This window comes from Parasteatoda tepidariorum, chromosome 2 (assembly GCF_043381705.1).
Source record: "Parasteatoda tepidariorum isolate YZ-2023 chromosome 2, CAS_Ptep_4.0, whole genome shotgun sequence".
Taxonomy (NCBI): Eukaryota; Metazoa; Arthropoda; class Arachnida; order Araneae; family Theridiidae; genus Parasteatoda; species Parasteatoda tepidariorum.
In genome coordinates, this window is record NC_092205.1 from 9,865,387 (window position 1) to 9,877,715 (window position 12,329).

General features: G+C 27.1%; 1 protein-coding gene across 1 annotated transcript in view; it reads left to right on the top strand.

The window, feature by feature from the left end:
* LOC107448812 (carboxypeptidase D) overlaps positions 1–12,329 on the top strand; it is a 233,923-nt gene that overhangs the window by 217,989 nt on the left and 3,605 nt on the right. The window lies entirely within an intron of this gene.

Here is a 12,329-nt window from a genome sequence, read left to right on the forward strand (position 1 = left end):
TATATATATATATATGCATTAGAAGTCTCAAGCAATTTTTTTAAAAGTAAATCTCAAATTATAAGCAGTTCTGTTTCACACTAAACATGTAGAATGTTACACGCAGAATAATTATGTTAGAAATGTTGATTTTGGTATTTAAAAATTGTGAAAACATTTGTTGGCAAAAATAAAACCCCTTGCTCTCAAGAACAAACTACTAAATGAATGCGCAGCCTTTTTAGTGCTAATATTATAACATTTGTACGCGTGTGAGAATTATTTTTTTTTCAAAACAATTCATATTTATTACGCTTCTTTTCATCAGAGTTTGAGTTTACATAAAAATGCCAATAGTTTCGATTTTGCTTTCAGTAAGTATAATACTGAATTTAAACTTAGAATTTAACGAAAGAAAAAAAAAATATTTGGCAAATGAAGAGCTTGGTTATCAACATGTTAATCAACAAATTAAAACTATTCAAATCTCTTTTTTAAAAAATTATAATTGAAAAAAACTAAATTTTCTCTTTTAAAAACATGGTAAGTTGCAATTGAAAGCCACTGAGGGATCAAAATAAGCACGAAGCAAGAGAGTTACTTAAGCAAAAGGTAGCAGTTGCGAACCTCTCAATGTTCAAGGTTTAAAAATTCTTTCAGTGATGCCAGATTACAATAACAAACTTCCAAGTAAAAATAAATGGGAAATGACTCTTGAAATCAATTCTGATTTTCACGTTTAAAAACATCTTCAGTGACAAACGAGAACTTCAAGGTTAAAAAAAAGTTAAATAACTATTGAAAAAAAACTGAATTTTACTATTTAGAAATATGCGACAATCAAAAACCAGTTGGAAGTAATTTTTTTCGGTTAAGTAATTTCTTAGAAACATGTTAAGTAATAATTAAGAACTACGCTGGCTCCTGGCTAAAAACAAATTTATCTAATTGGCTATTGTAAACAACAGAAGTTAGGTTAGAAACATGTTAAATAGCTACAGAAAAACGCTGAAATTCTCTAGTTTAAGAGCATGTTATTTTCTAGATATAAAATAATATTTATTCCTTTCTATTTTAAAGTAAGGAGGTTTTCAATTAGATGCGATACTTGGAAAACGTGTTCTTGATGTTATGTTAATTTCGAAAGTGATTTTTCACTAAAAATGTACTCCCACTGAGTTTTTCATAAATGAATTCTTTCACTTCTTGTGCGTGATAAAATTAACATTAATGTTAATTCATGACGAATTTTTACCGCAAAAAAGTACAAAAACTGTGCGAAAAATTGAAGCAAAATTGTATTTTTCGTTTTAAAAGTATAATTTTTTAAATAAATTTCTTCTTAGTGACTTTCGGACTGCCATTGATTGATGTATTTTATATCAGAACTTTTTACGTTTTCTATCGTAGTAATTATTGTAACTCCACATTTTCAACTATCCATTCGGTTATTATATCAAAAGTTCCTGTTCAATGGGGATGCCTGAAGCTGCTTACCTCAGGCTCGTAAATTAAGAATCCTGACAGTCAATTTTATAATTTCATTGAAAATACACTTGTTTCTTGCGTTTGAAGCACACGAAAAGAATTTTTATCAATAAATGTGATTTGATTTTGCACTGCCATTAAAATAAAATAAAAATTATTATTTTGAAATTAGCATAATATGGAATTTTAGTATAATATGGATTATAATTAGTACAATATGGAATAAAATGGAATCTTTAGTGTTATGAGTACGTTTGTCTGGTACGATCAAATAATTCTTGAGTTGATCTCAAATGAATTAAATCCAGTATCTAAACGTGAAAAAGACGCTTTTGAAACATCAAATTTACGTATAAAATTGACATGTTACTTTAGGAAAATATAATTTTGTGAAGAAAATTCATCTATGTCTCATTACTGATGTAGTATCGAAAAGCATACTTTATATTTGTCGCATATATGCGGCATATTCTGTGCTGTATGAAAACAGTACATATGTAAACAATGAGTACTGTTTGTATTCATCAAGTGCCATTCCCCCTATTAACATTCCAAACATATTTCCTTCTTTTTTCTTCAAATGTAGAAATTTATCTAGAATGTTCTGTCCTGTTTGAATCCGGAATAATTTTCTGTGCTATTCTTATTTAATCACGGCTGTGGTGGCTGTAGTTCTCAGAATCTTTCTATGGCCGGAAAAAAAGAAATATCTTCTGCTATAGTTATAGAATATTTTCCTGACTGACTAAACAAGTGAATGCATTCGAAACAGTTTGCAATGAGTTGAAAAAAAAAAGTTCTTTCAGCCTTTTTCTCTCAGACGCTAGCTAAGGGAACTTTCAAAGCAATTTTTCCCCTGGGAGGGAAAAATAACTATTGGAGTGTGAAATCTCCTGTAAAAATGTCTTCCAATTTGTCTTGTCTGGTTTATTAATAAATTGTTGAATTTTTATATTTCTGTGTTCCTTTTGCTTATACTAACACGCCTTTAACCTTTTTTGTAAAAATACAATGGATTAGCAAATGAAGATAATGTTACACTCTATGCTGTATATAAGGTGCACTCTTTGTTAAACACACAGTGAATGAAGATCAAATAATGGCGCAAAAATAGACAGACTATAGTTTCAGTTATATAAACAAGATCCTTCCTCGGTGCATCTCATCTTAGAATGGATTTCGTACTGATATAGAGCAGAAACTATTGATTATAGAGCAGAAACTATAACGTGTCTTTTTTGTGCATTTATTTTTCTTTTATTCAATTTTCTTATAAAAATTAATTTGAAATAGATTTATCAGGAATTTAAGGAAAATCGCCATTCTATATAGAGCAATTAAACAAATACTTAGCAATTGAAAAACTGAAGCGGAAGCATACACATGAAAATAAACTTAATTTGTTTAAAAAAATATGAAAGGGAAAAAAGTCGGGATATTTCGAGTGCTCAAAAATAGGCGTGCATTCTCAAGACTCGAAAGCCATGAATATGGAAAACAGAAGAGATTTAGAACAGTAGATGTAAAATTGCTAACGAAAAAATGAAAAATAAATAGAGATGAAAACCCGAATTAGAAAAACCATGATCACCAAGAGAGAAACAGAAAACAAAAAGTAACCAATGAAAAAATTAGAAATATTTTTACATTTTTCATCGACAGCAATACGCATTTTCTCGAGATGGTTATCCGTTACCGTATTGCTGTTTTCTAGAAACCCAGTTCGTTAAACGAAACGGTATATTCCAAGAAAGAAATTTTCATTAACTCCTATCTGGTTGATTTGATGTTAAAAAACTAATAGTAATAAACGAATCTAATTGTAATAATGAGGAAATAATAATGAATCAAGTAGTGATAATGAATCTAATTGAATAATCAGAACGTTGCAGAATAAGCTGCGGTTATAGTAACTTTACGGAACACTGTTTACTACTGCAATTTTACAACACTCGTAAGAATACCAATATTTGTCTTTTTTGTAACGAAAAAATATTAAATTTTGAATATGCACTATATAAGGTGTATAAAAGAAAAGAAATAAGAAAATTGCATTTTAGAAGGGAGGAATTAAAAAGAAATGTCAGGAAAAAAAAAGAATTTATTCAATTATTATAAAATGTATCTGGACTTACAGGAGAGTAGTTAGCAAATTCTAAAGTTTAACTTGAATATCCATTGATATCATTTTTATGCAAACTATGTATTAATTAATGTGTTACTGAGAAATTAGATACTACATATGTCTTGCAAAAATTAATTATGGTCATCATTTGGTGTCTCAGTGCTCCTTTATAGTACTCAATCAGTCTTAACTACATTAAAATCGCAGTGGATTTTCAAGGAAAGAAAATTGCTGTAATTACTAACCATTTTTTTTTTAAATTTTAAACTAAATTCATAAAATTTATTAGAATGTAATTATCAAACGTATAATACAATATCTTAATTTGTATGGTAATTATACTTTCTGAATTTAAAACGTTCCAGATACATCATTTCGAAACTTTTAATTTTAATTTTTTTTATACTTCATATTGCAAAATTTTCATATTTTTGCAAGGAATGTAGCACGTTTTTGACATCATATACCAAGTCACAAAAATTTTTTTATTTTGTAAGAATATTATCTTACGTTTACTGAGTATAGTGTTACGTAAAATTTGGAAAGTTGCGCTTAACAGTTTGGTCTTGAAATTCAAAAAGAAAGAATATGAAAACTATAAAACACTAGCTGTTGGATATTTAAGAATTTTGTACAATGCGAAAAAAGCTAGTTAGTTGTTCAAGGAAAGCAAATAACTTGATTATCTCTTAAACATTGTCTTAAAATGTATCTCAAACAACTAAATAAATAAAAATGAAATTTACAATTAATTTTATTTGGTTAACTATAATAACCATACCATGCCTATGTACTAATTTACATTACTGAAAAAGGCATGAGCTTTTAATTGCTTTACGACAAACTTTTTTTGTTTGTAAAATTATTTAACAATTCAATTTTTGTAAAAGCAACAAAACGGGATTACATTTTAAATTCAGTTTAAAAAACTAACAAATATACTTTTTACACCTCATTATATTACATTGAGTTCAATATCTCATTTCAAATAATTATAAAACTATTTTGACAGCATGGGCTGCCTTCATTTCTTTTACACTAGCACTTTTAAGGAAAAACACTAGATACTCTAAGAAAATGGTCATACGAAGAAAAAAAATGAAACCGTGAGTCTTTTTTAAGGCTTAAGAAAAAAATCTTAAAATTTATTCTGTTTCTTTTCTTTTTCCTATTCATTTATTAATTTTCAAATGAGCCCTCCCAGGAAAAGAAAGGACATTTCTAGAATTGGTGGTGGTCTTATTTCCTTCTTCTCTTATGCTAACAGGTGTTGGATCAATAAAGTAAGTTTTCTTTTTTTTTTTTTTTGTTATTGTTGCTTATCGTGAAAATTTAATTTAATAACCTACTCAAACAATAAAATTTCCATATATTTTAATTCGCAAGACTTTACGTTATTGTTGGTGTTAAAGGCTTATGCCATGAACAGTTTTTAGTAAGATCGATAATATTCATCTTATCATAATAAAAAGGAAAAACGATGTAAAGATGAATAATTTTCATAGTGCACAAAAATATATTAAAAGATTTGAGTTTCACTGCATTATTTAAAAAAAAATACAATTATTTTTTTAAAAATAATATGTTTAATTTGAATTATAACTATAGTTTAAACTTATATTGTTCGTTCACATTGAATTTCAAATGATACTGCAGCTTTTGTTTTTTTTTTCTTCGTGCCTGTTCCTCACTGTTTCTAATTTTAAAACATACTACTCCTAAAATGAAAAGCTGAAAAGTGTATTTTACGCATATTTTAGATATTTGAAATTAATTTCTATTGATTTAAGAAAACTTTTGTATATTGAAGTCTGGAAAATAAAACAAAATATTTTCTTCAAAGAAATTACCAGATTACCGTTAAATTGTATCTTTTCTTTAAATAATTAAAAATTATTGAAATTCTAAATTAATTTTTTTTCATCTTTCTTAAATATTGCAAGATGCTATAAAAATTAAATAATAATATTTTCATTCAAAATAAACTAAAATAAGTTAGTGTTTTAAATTATATCAAAAATTTAAAAATACTATTTTTTAAAGATCTTATAATTGAAAGTGTAAATTAAAATTATACATTTTTTAATAAATTTTAGTAACCTTAAGAAATAATCTAGAAACATAATTAATTCAATATATGGCATAAATTTTATTGAAAAAGGATGTATTTTGTTTTTAATTACATCTAGAAAGCTCTGTGCTTTACTCGTTTTGTTTGCCAACCTTTTAAAAATCAGTTGTGATTCATAGCAATACAAATTTATAAATCAAATATAAATTCATTCAATTACGATACAAAAAACGTTTTTAATTATTAAACAGTTTTAGTTAACGACTCTAATTCAATAAATATTAATCAAATCATTTTTCTCAATAATCATTGCAGTAAAATATACAATTATAATTTTAATATTTGGTTTCAATAAAAAGTGATTGCATGTTGTTGTTTTTTTATTTGCCAAAAGGAATATTTAGTAAAAGCGAGAAAGCTTAATTTCTTATAATGCTTTAAAATTTCGTAAACACTTCTTAAATTCATAAGTTAACTGGACTCCGTTTACAAATATTCATCAATCTTTTAAGGAAAGCAAATAAAACCTTTTTGCTATTTAATAATTGTTAAATAGGTTTAAGTTTAGATACCGATTCAACTGTGGTTATCTTATTAAATATTCCTTCATAACGTAACATGTTAATATTAATTAATAATAAAAAATACTTTAATTTAAGATAACAATCAAAATTAAATTACAAAAATGTAACTCGGAAGAATAATAACTAAATATTACGGATTAATACCTTTATTTTACGAATAAAGAATAAATTTAAAAAAATAATAAGTTTTATAAATGTTTTGCTGATGAAAACAAAAGAAATCTTGGTCTTCCTGTGCGAGTTGATCTCATGGAAAATGTGATCGATTTATAAAACGTGATTCCACGGATTGGTCATCATTTTCAACTAATTTTTATGCGTGCAGATATACTATCAAGAACTTCTTAGTTGTCCTTTCGAAATTTAAAGCTAAACCTTTTTTCCTTAAAATCATTCTCACTATTACATTAAGGGGCAGTTATTAGCTAAAAGTTGTTAAGATTGTTTTTCTTCTTCATTTCAATGGAATATACATTTGGTTATCTTAAAACTATTTTTCTTATGAATAAATATATTACAAATTACTCATATACATTTTCTTTCTTATTTCCTTTTTAAATCTACTTCAGAAATTTAAAATGTAAGTTGATTTGAAAATTTAATGTTGTATTAAATAGATGTATGTACTGATCTTGTTTAATACAAAACAGAAGTTAGTTCTGTTTGCTGGTTTTAACTGCAAAATATTGTTCATATATTTCTATATTCAACATATTTCAGATATTTTAATTATAATTATGTCTCCTTTTAACGCTACATCTGGAAATAAATATTTGAAAATAGTTTTCACATCTATGCATAAAATATATTTTGTATGTACCTTTTTATAAAAACTTAAGCTTTTTTACAAACCCTTTCAAATGTACCTTCAATCAAGATAAATTATAAATTTTAAAAAAAAAGTAAGCAACTTTAATTTTATTTACACTGTGCATCATATTTACAATTTTAATTCAAATAATCTAATTATATTTCTTTTATTAACTCATACATTCAATTAGAAAATAATTAGTATTTAATCAACACATTTAAAAAGTAACTATTATAAAATTAAACATTAATTTGGCAGAGAATTAATTTAATAATAAAGATTTGTTTTCAATCTGCATAAAATTCATTAGATTAGAGAATTGAAAAAAATTTTTAAGCTTAATAGAACATGATTAAATTTTTTTATTTTGCAAATAAAATACATTTTAAATCTAAACTTCTAAATATCTAAGAATATTTGCAAATGTTTTTAAATAATGAATACTTTAATGATATTAAATATGACTTAAACATTTCCTCTTGTTGTTTTAAATTACAGTCGTATTTGCTTAATATTATTCAATAAAAGTTACTTCCATTTCACAAAATGCGTAATAATTCTGTTTAGAGAAATTTAAACGCCTTTTGCGTGATGAAGACACAGTTCCAGTTATTAATTTTAAAAATAACAGTTGTTTGCATTATTATTCGAAGTTAACACAGCAGTCTAAGAATATTACAATTCTCACAAATCTTAATATATTAACTTAATTATTAAAATATTTTATTAGAAATGTAATCTTTATTATAGGTACATATTTTTCTTATTTTTAAATTATACAAATGCATTTTAATTAGTAATTATAAGAATATAAGTTTATAAATAATAGCTAACTTTCAAATTTATTTTTTGTTTAGAAGTTAGAAATGTTATGTTTTAATATTATCGCTTTGAAACAATATTTTATAAGATAATTACAGCGAGTTTTGTACCTAGTTTGTATATTTAAAATATATAAAACCTATTAAAAAAAATCGAAATATTGTAAAATTTGTTTTTTGACAGCATAGAGTAAAGATTAATTTTTTTTAAAAACAGCAAAGCAATTTGGGGAAAAAATTAAGCTATAGTTTTTAAAAAGAAAAACATTATTAAGATTTTTTTTATTAAAAAAAGAAAGCTTAGGAGTAAGACGAGTTTAGAAAAGCAATTAATAGTAATTTGGAGAAATGTATTTTAATAATGCAGAGAAATGGATTTACAGCAATATTAAGATGTGTAATGATAACAGTATAGTGAGGTATGGTATAATAACATTATACAGACACATTATAGCGAAGTATAGTAATAACAATATAGAGAAATATAATAATGAAAGTATAGAGAAGTAAAATAATAATACTAAAGAGAGTTAACGAAAGAACAGTATGGCGAGGTATAATAATAATTGTAGGAAAAAGTATGATAATAATGACAGTGCAGAGACAAATAGTTATAGAAATGCCATTAAAGTAAAATTATAGCATGGATTTTTAATTATTTAATGCATAGCATGGATTGAATAATTAAAATAATTTCTACAAAATCAGAAAAATTCATATTAAAAGTTGTGCTTGAAAATCTAATATTTGTAATTTTAGAGATTTTTCACATTTTCAGAGTATAGGTACACCTGATATTAACTTATTTAACTTTTTTATAGATAGCCTTAACGTACTCTGATTTTAATACAAATATGTTTTCAATCGGAATAAAACCAAAAGGTTATCCGTCATTTAATTTATATTAGATGAAGTTATTAACCTGAGAATTTCAATAAAAAAAGTTGTTTCTTATATTTTTTTAAATGAAGTTCTTAATAGTTAAGTAATTAATAACCTTTAAACAAGTCTTACGCTTAAAATCATTATTTAAGTACTAAGAACAGTACTGATAATATTATAACAACTTTCATTTACTATGCTAAAAATTGTAATAATAGTACTACTAAACATCATTATTTAACTACTAAAAATAATATTGGTACATCAATAAGCAATATTATTTTATCACAGTGATGAAAGGTTTTCATTAAAAGTATTTCAATGTCAGACTAGATTTTTAATCAATGTCAGACTTGAGTCATAATTATTACTTAAACGTTTTGAGCATTTTTTTAATAGGAACATAATGAATTGCAGTCAATAAGTGCGTGCTTTAAATAAAGAAAACGAACTTTCGGACTAGATTAATTATCCAGTACGAAAGGAATTTATCAACCATTTACTAAATTTATTTAATGTAATAAGAATTAAATAATATTTGTGTAGACTGACATTGCTTAGTTATTTTTTTATTATCTTTGAATTTTGTCTTTTGTCATAATGCATAGGTCAAGCATTATGCTTTACGATATGCTTATGGAAGTTAAATTCTCGTAAGTACAGTGCTCAAAGTAACTAAATAAAGGTGAAAACTTTAACAATTTTTATGATACTATCGGATTTGTAAGTATTAGGACTCAATCTTTATGGTTCGACGACCTAACCTTAAATATACTAATTTCTCAGTTGATTATGCCATTTTAAGCTACGAAATCAAATTCAAAAAGCTTTTTTCTTCGAATAAACAAGGAACTTCATCAAGGAAACTTCATCACGGATTTGGACCCTTCGAAATATTAGGAGTTGTCTCTATTTGGATAATAAGGTCTCAATAGCTGAGGCAGAAGAACGATTGAAAGTTTGGACTATTAATTTTAATTTCCCTTTTTGTGTATTTTAAAGAAGTTATTTTCTTCAAATCTTGGACATTTAAAATTACGTAGATAAAGTTGATGTAAAAATTTTTTATATCTTCTTCTTGGCAATACAAACCAGAGCAGGTACAGTCCATCTCAAGGAGTTTCTTATAACTGAGTTTCTCAGATGCTGTTTTTCTAATCAGTTAGTTTCAATTTCTTTTTAGATCTTTTTCAATGTCCAACTAAGTGGACGTCCACCTATTGTGACATTTTGGGCGTTTTAGTCTTCTGAGAGAAATAAATGACCAATATATGTCATTTGGTTCGATTTGATGACATTATTTGATTGCCTGCATCAATTATACATTTCATGATTGTAGAGAATTCGCCAGATGTTATTTTCTAGGATAATAATCAAGACTTTTGGGTAGTATTTTTCTTTAAAAAAGTAATAGTCCGTCTCAGATACGTTTACTGAACGTCCAGCTTTATCTGCCTTCCAGGACTGCTGGTCGGAGTAGTTATTTAAACATACTGATTTTTTCTACAGCTTACGAATCGTGATCTTAGTTGGTATCTTAAAATGGAGTAACATCTGTTTGCCGGCATCAATTGGTTATCAATTCCAACATTCATTTTATTTTTGTCAGTTGTTAAATTCGATAAATTTCTCAAAAGAGTGACCATTCACCACCAGTGGTGCACAATCTATCTCTTCGCTGGCCGCCATAAATTTTGTTTAATTTTCGTTGGCACTGAGGTCTATTTTTTTCAGCCTCAATCTGAAGAGCCACAAACGCCTCAATAACTGCCCGTCTTGATCGGCCAGATCTTCTGTATACGCCAGAAATTGAATGTATTAGTTGTATAGAGTGTAATTACTTGTTATCTTTCAATCTCTGATAACTTTTCTAATGCAATGTTAAAAAAAATAAGCATGATTACCTTCCCAAAAGCATGCCACGCGTTAAAGAGACAAATGTTGAGAAAGAGGCATACAGGTTGTGAATTCCTTTACTTGTACGTTAGGACGCGCAAAGGTGATGTGCGCTTGCTATTGAAAAAGCAATGGAATGTGTCTCTGTGTCTCTATCATACCGCTTGCCTCCTCAATTTGTGTCCTATCTAAGATCTGTAAAAAGAGGCTTGGGAAGCACAATTTATACTTTAATATTACATCGAACCCTTGAAAGAGTTGCTTTGACAAGATTAATAAGTTATGTAGGGATTTTAAATTATCTTGCTTTGGACTTTTTTTCGACCTTTAGTATAATTTAATAATAATAAAAAATAATAAATAAATATTAAAAATATCACATGGAACCTTCATGGATATGAACAAAAATATCACGTAGAAATAGATAAAACAGTTTTTTAATTGCTTGCCAAAACTTTTGATTCGGAAACATGATGAAATACATATAAAAGAAAACTAACATTAAGGGGCTCAAACTTCATTCCGTTCGCCTGCCCTAGCAATTAGGGCTATATTTTCAAGATAGTGATTCTTCCTTTAGTTTGATGTTAAAGACTTCAAATCCATCTAAAAAAAAGTATGTTTATTATCAGAAAGTATGTTTTTATATCTGATTAACTTGAAATATTGTCAGTGCAATTTGTGATCTTATTTAAAGTTAGGCCATGGAAACATTCAAATTAAGTGTGAGAAAAAAGAATTATTTATTGAGGTGATATATATAATATATATATATCTATATATATAAAAATCTCTTGTCACAGTTTTAGTGGTTAAACTCCTCCTAAACGGCTGGATCGATTTTGATGAAATTTTATATGTATATTCAGTAGGTATGAGAATAGGTTTATAACTAATTTTTTTTTCATTTTTTGGACAGATTTAACGTATATTTTAAATATATCTTTATTTAATCATATTCCAATCCAAACTAGACATAGAAACCTGATAAATCAAAAAGTAATATTCACGCACGTTGCAACAATTCACTTTAAACTCTAATACTTATGCTCGCCCTTAAAAGAAGAGCATCAAATATATTTGCAAGTATGTGAATAAAGGCAGTGATATGGCAGTATTTCGAGTTGAAAATACCAATGTGACCGCTTTTCCAGTGAATAACAACGACGAAATAACGCTCTACCAAATTGGCCGGTACATCAGCTCCAATGAAGCTGTTTGTCGCAACTTTGGATTCCCTATTCATGATCCTACCGTTAGTCATTTAGCCGTCCATCTTGAAAACGGTCAGCGCGTATATTTCACGAACGAGACAGCGATTGACAGAGCTATAAATCCACCAAGAACTACACTCACCGAATTTTTTTGAATTGTGTAATCGTGCGGATGCGTTTGATGCCTTTGCACAGACATTACTCTGTTCAGAAGTACCACACTATTTCACATGGGCTCAAACAAAAAGAAATGGACTTCCCGCAAGCAAGGCACACCGATGAAGGCCGTTGTCCCGGTTTATTCAAATCAAACGCCTTGGGGAGAGCATTTACAGTCAATCCAAGGCAGACTTAGTGCTTTTATCTTCGAATGTTGTTGGTTAATGTCACCGGCTCATTGTCATTTCAAGATATACGTAAAGTCGATGGACATCAGCATCCAACGTATAAAGATGCAT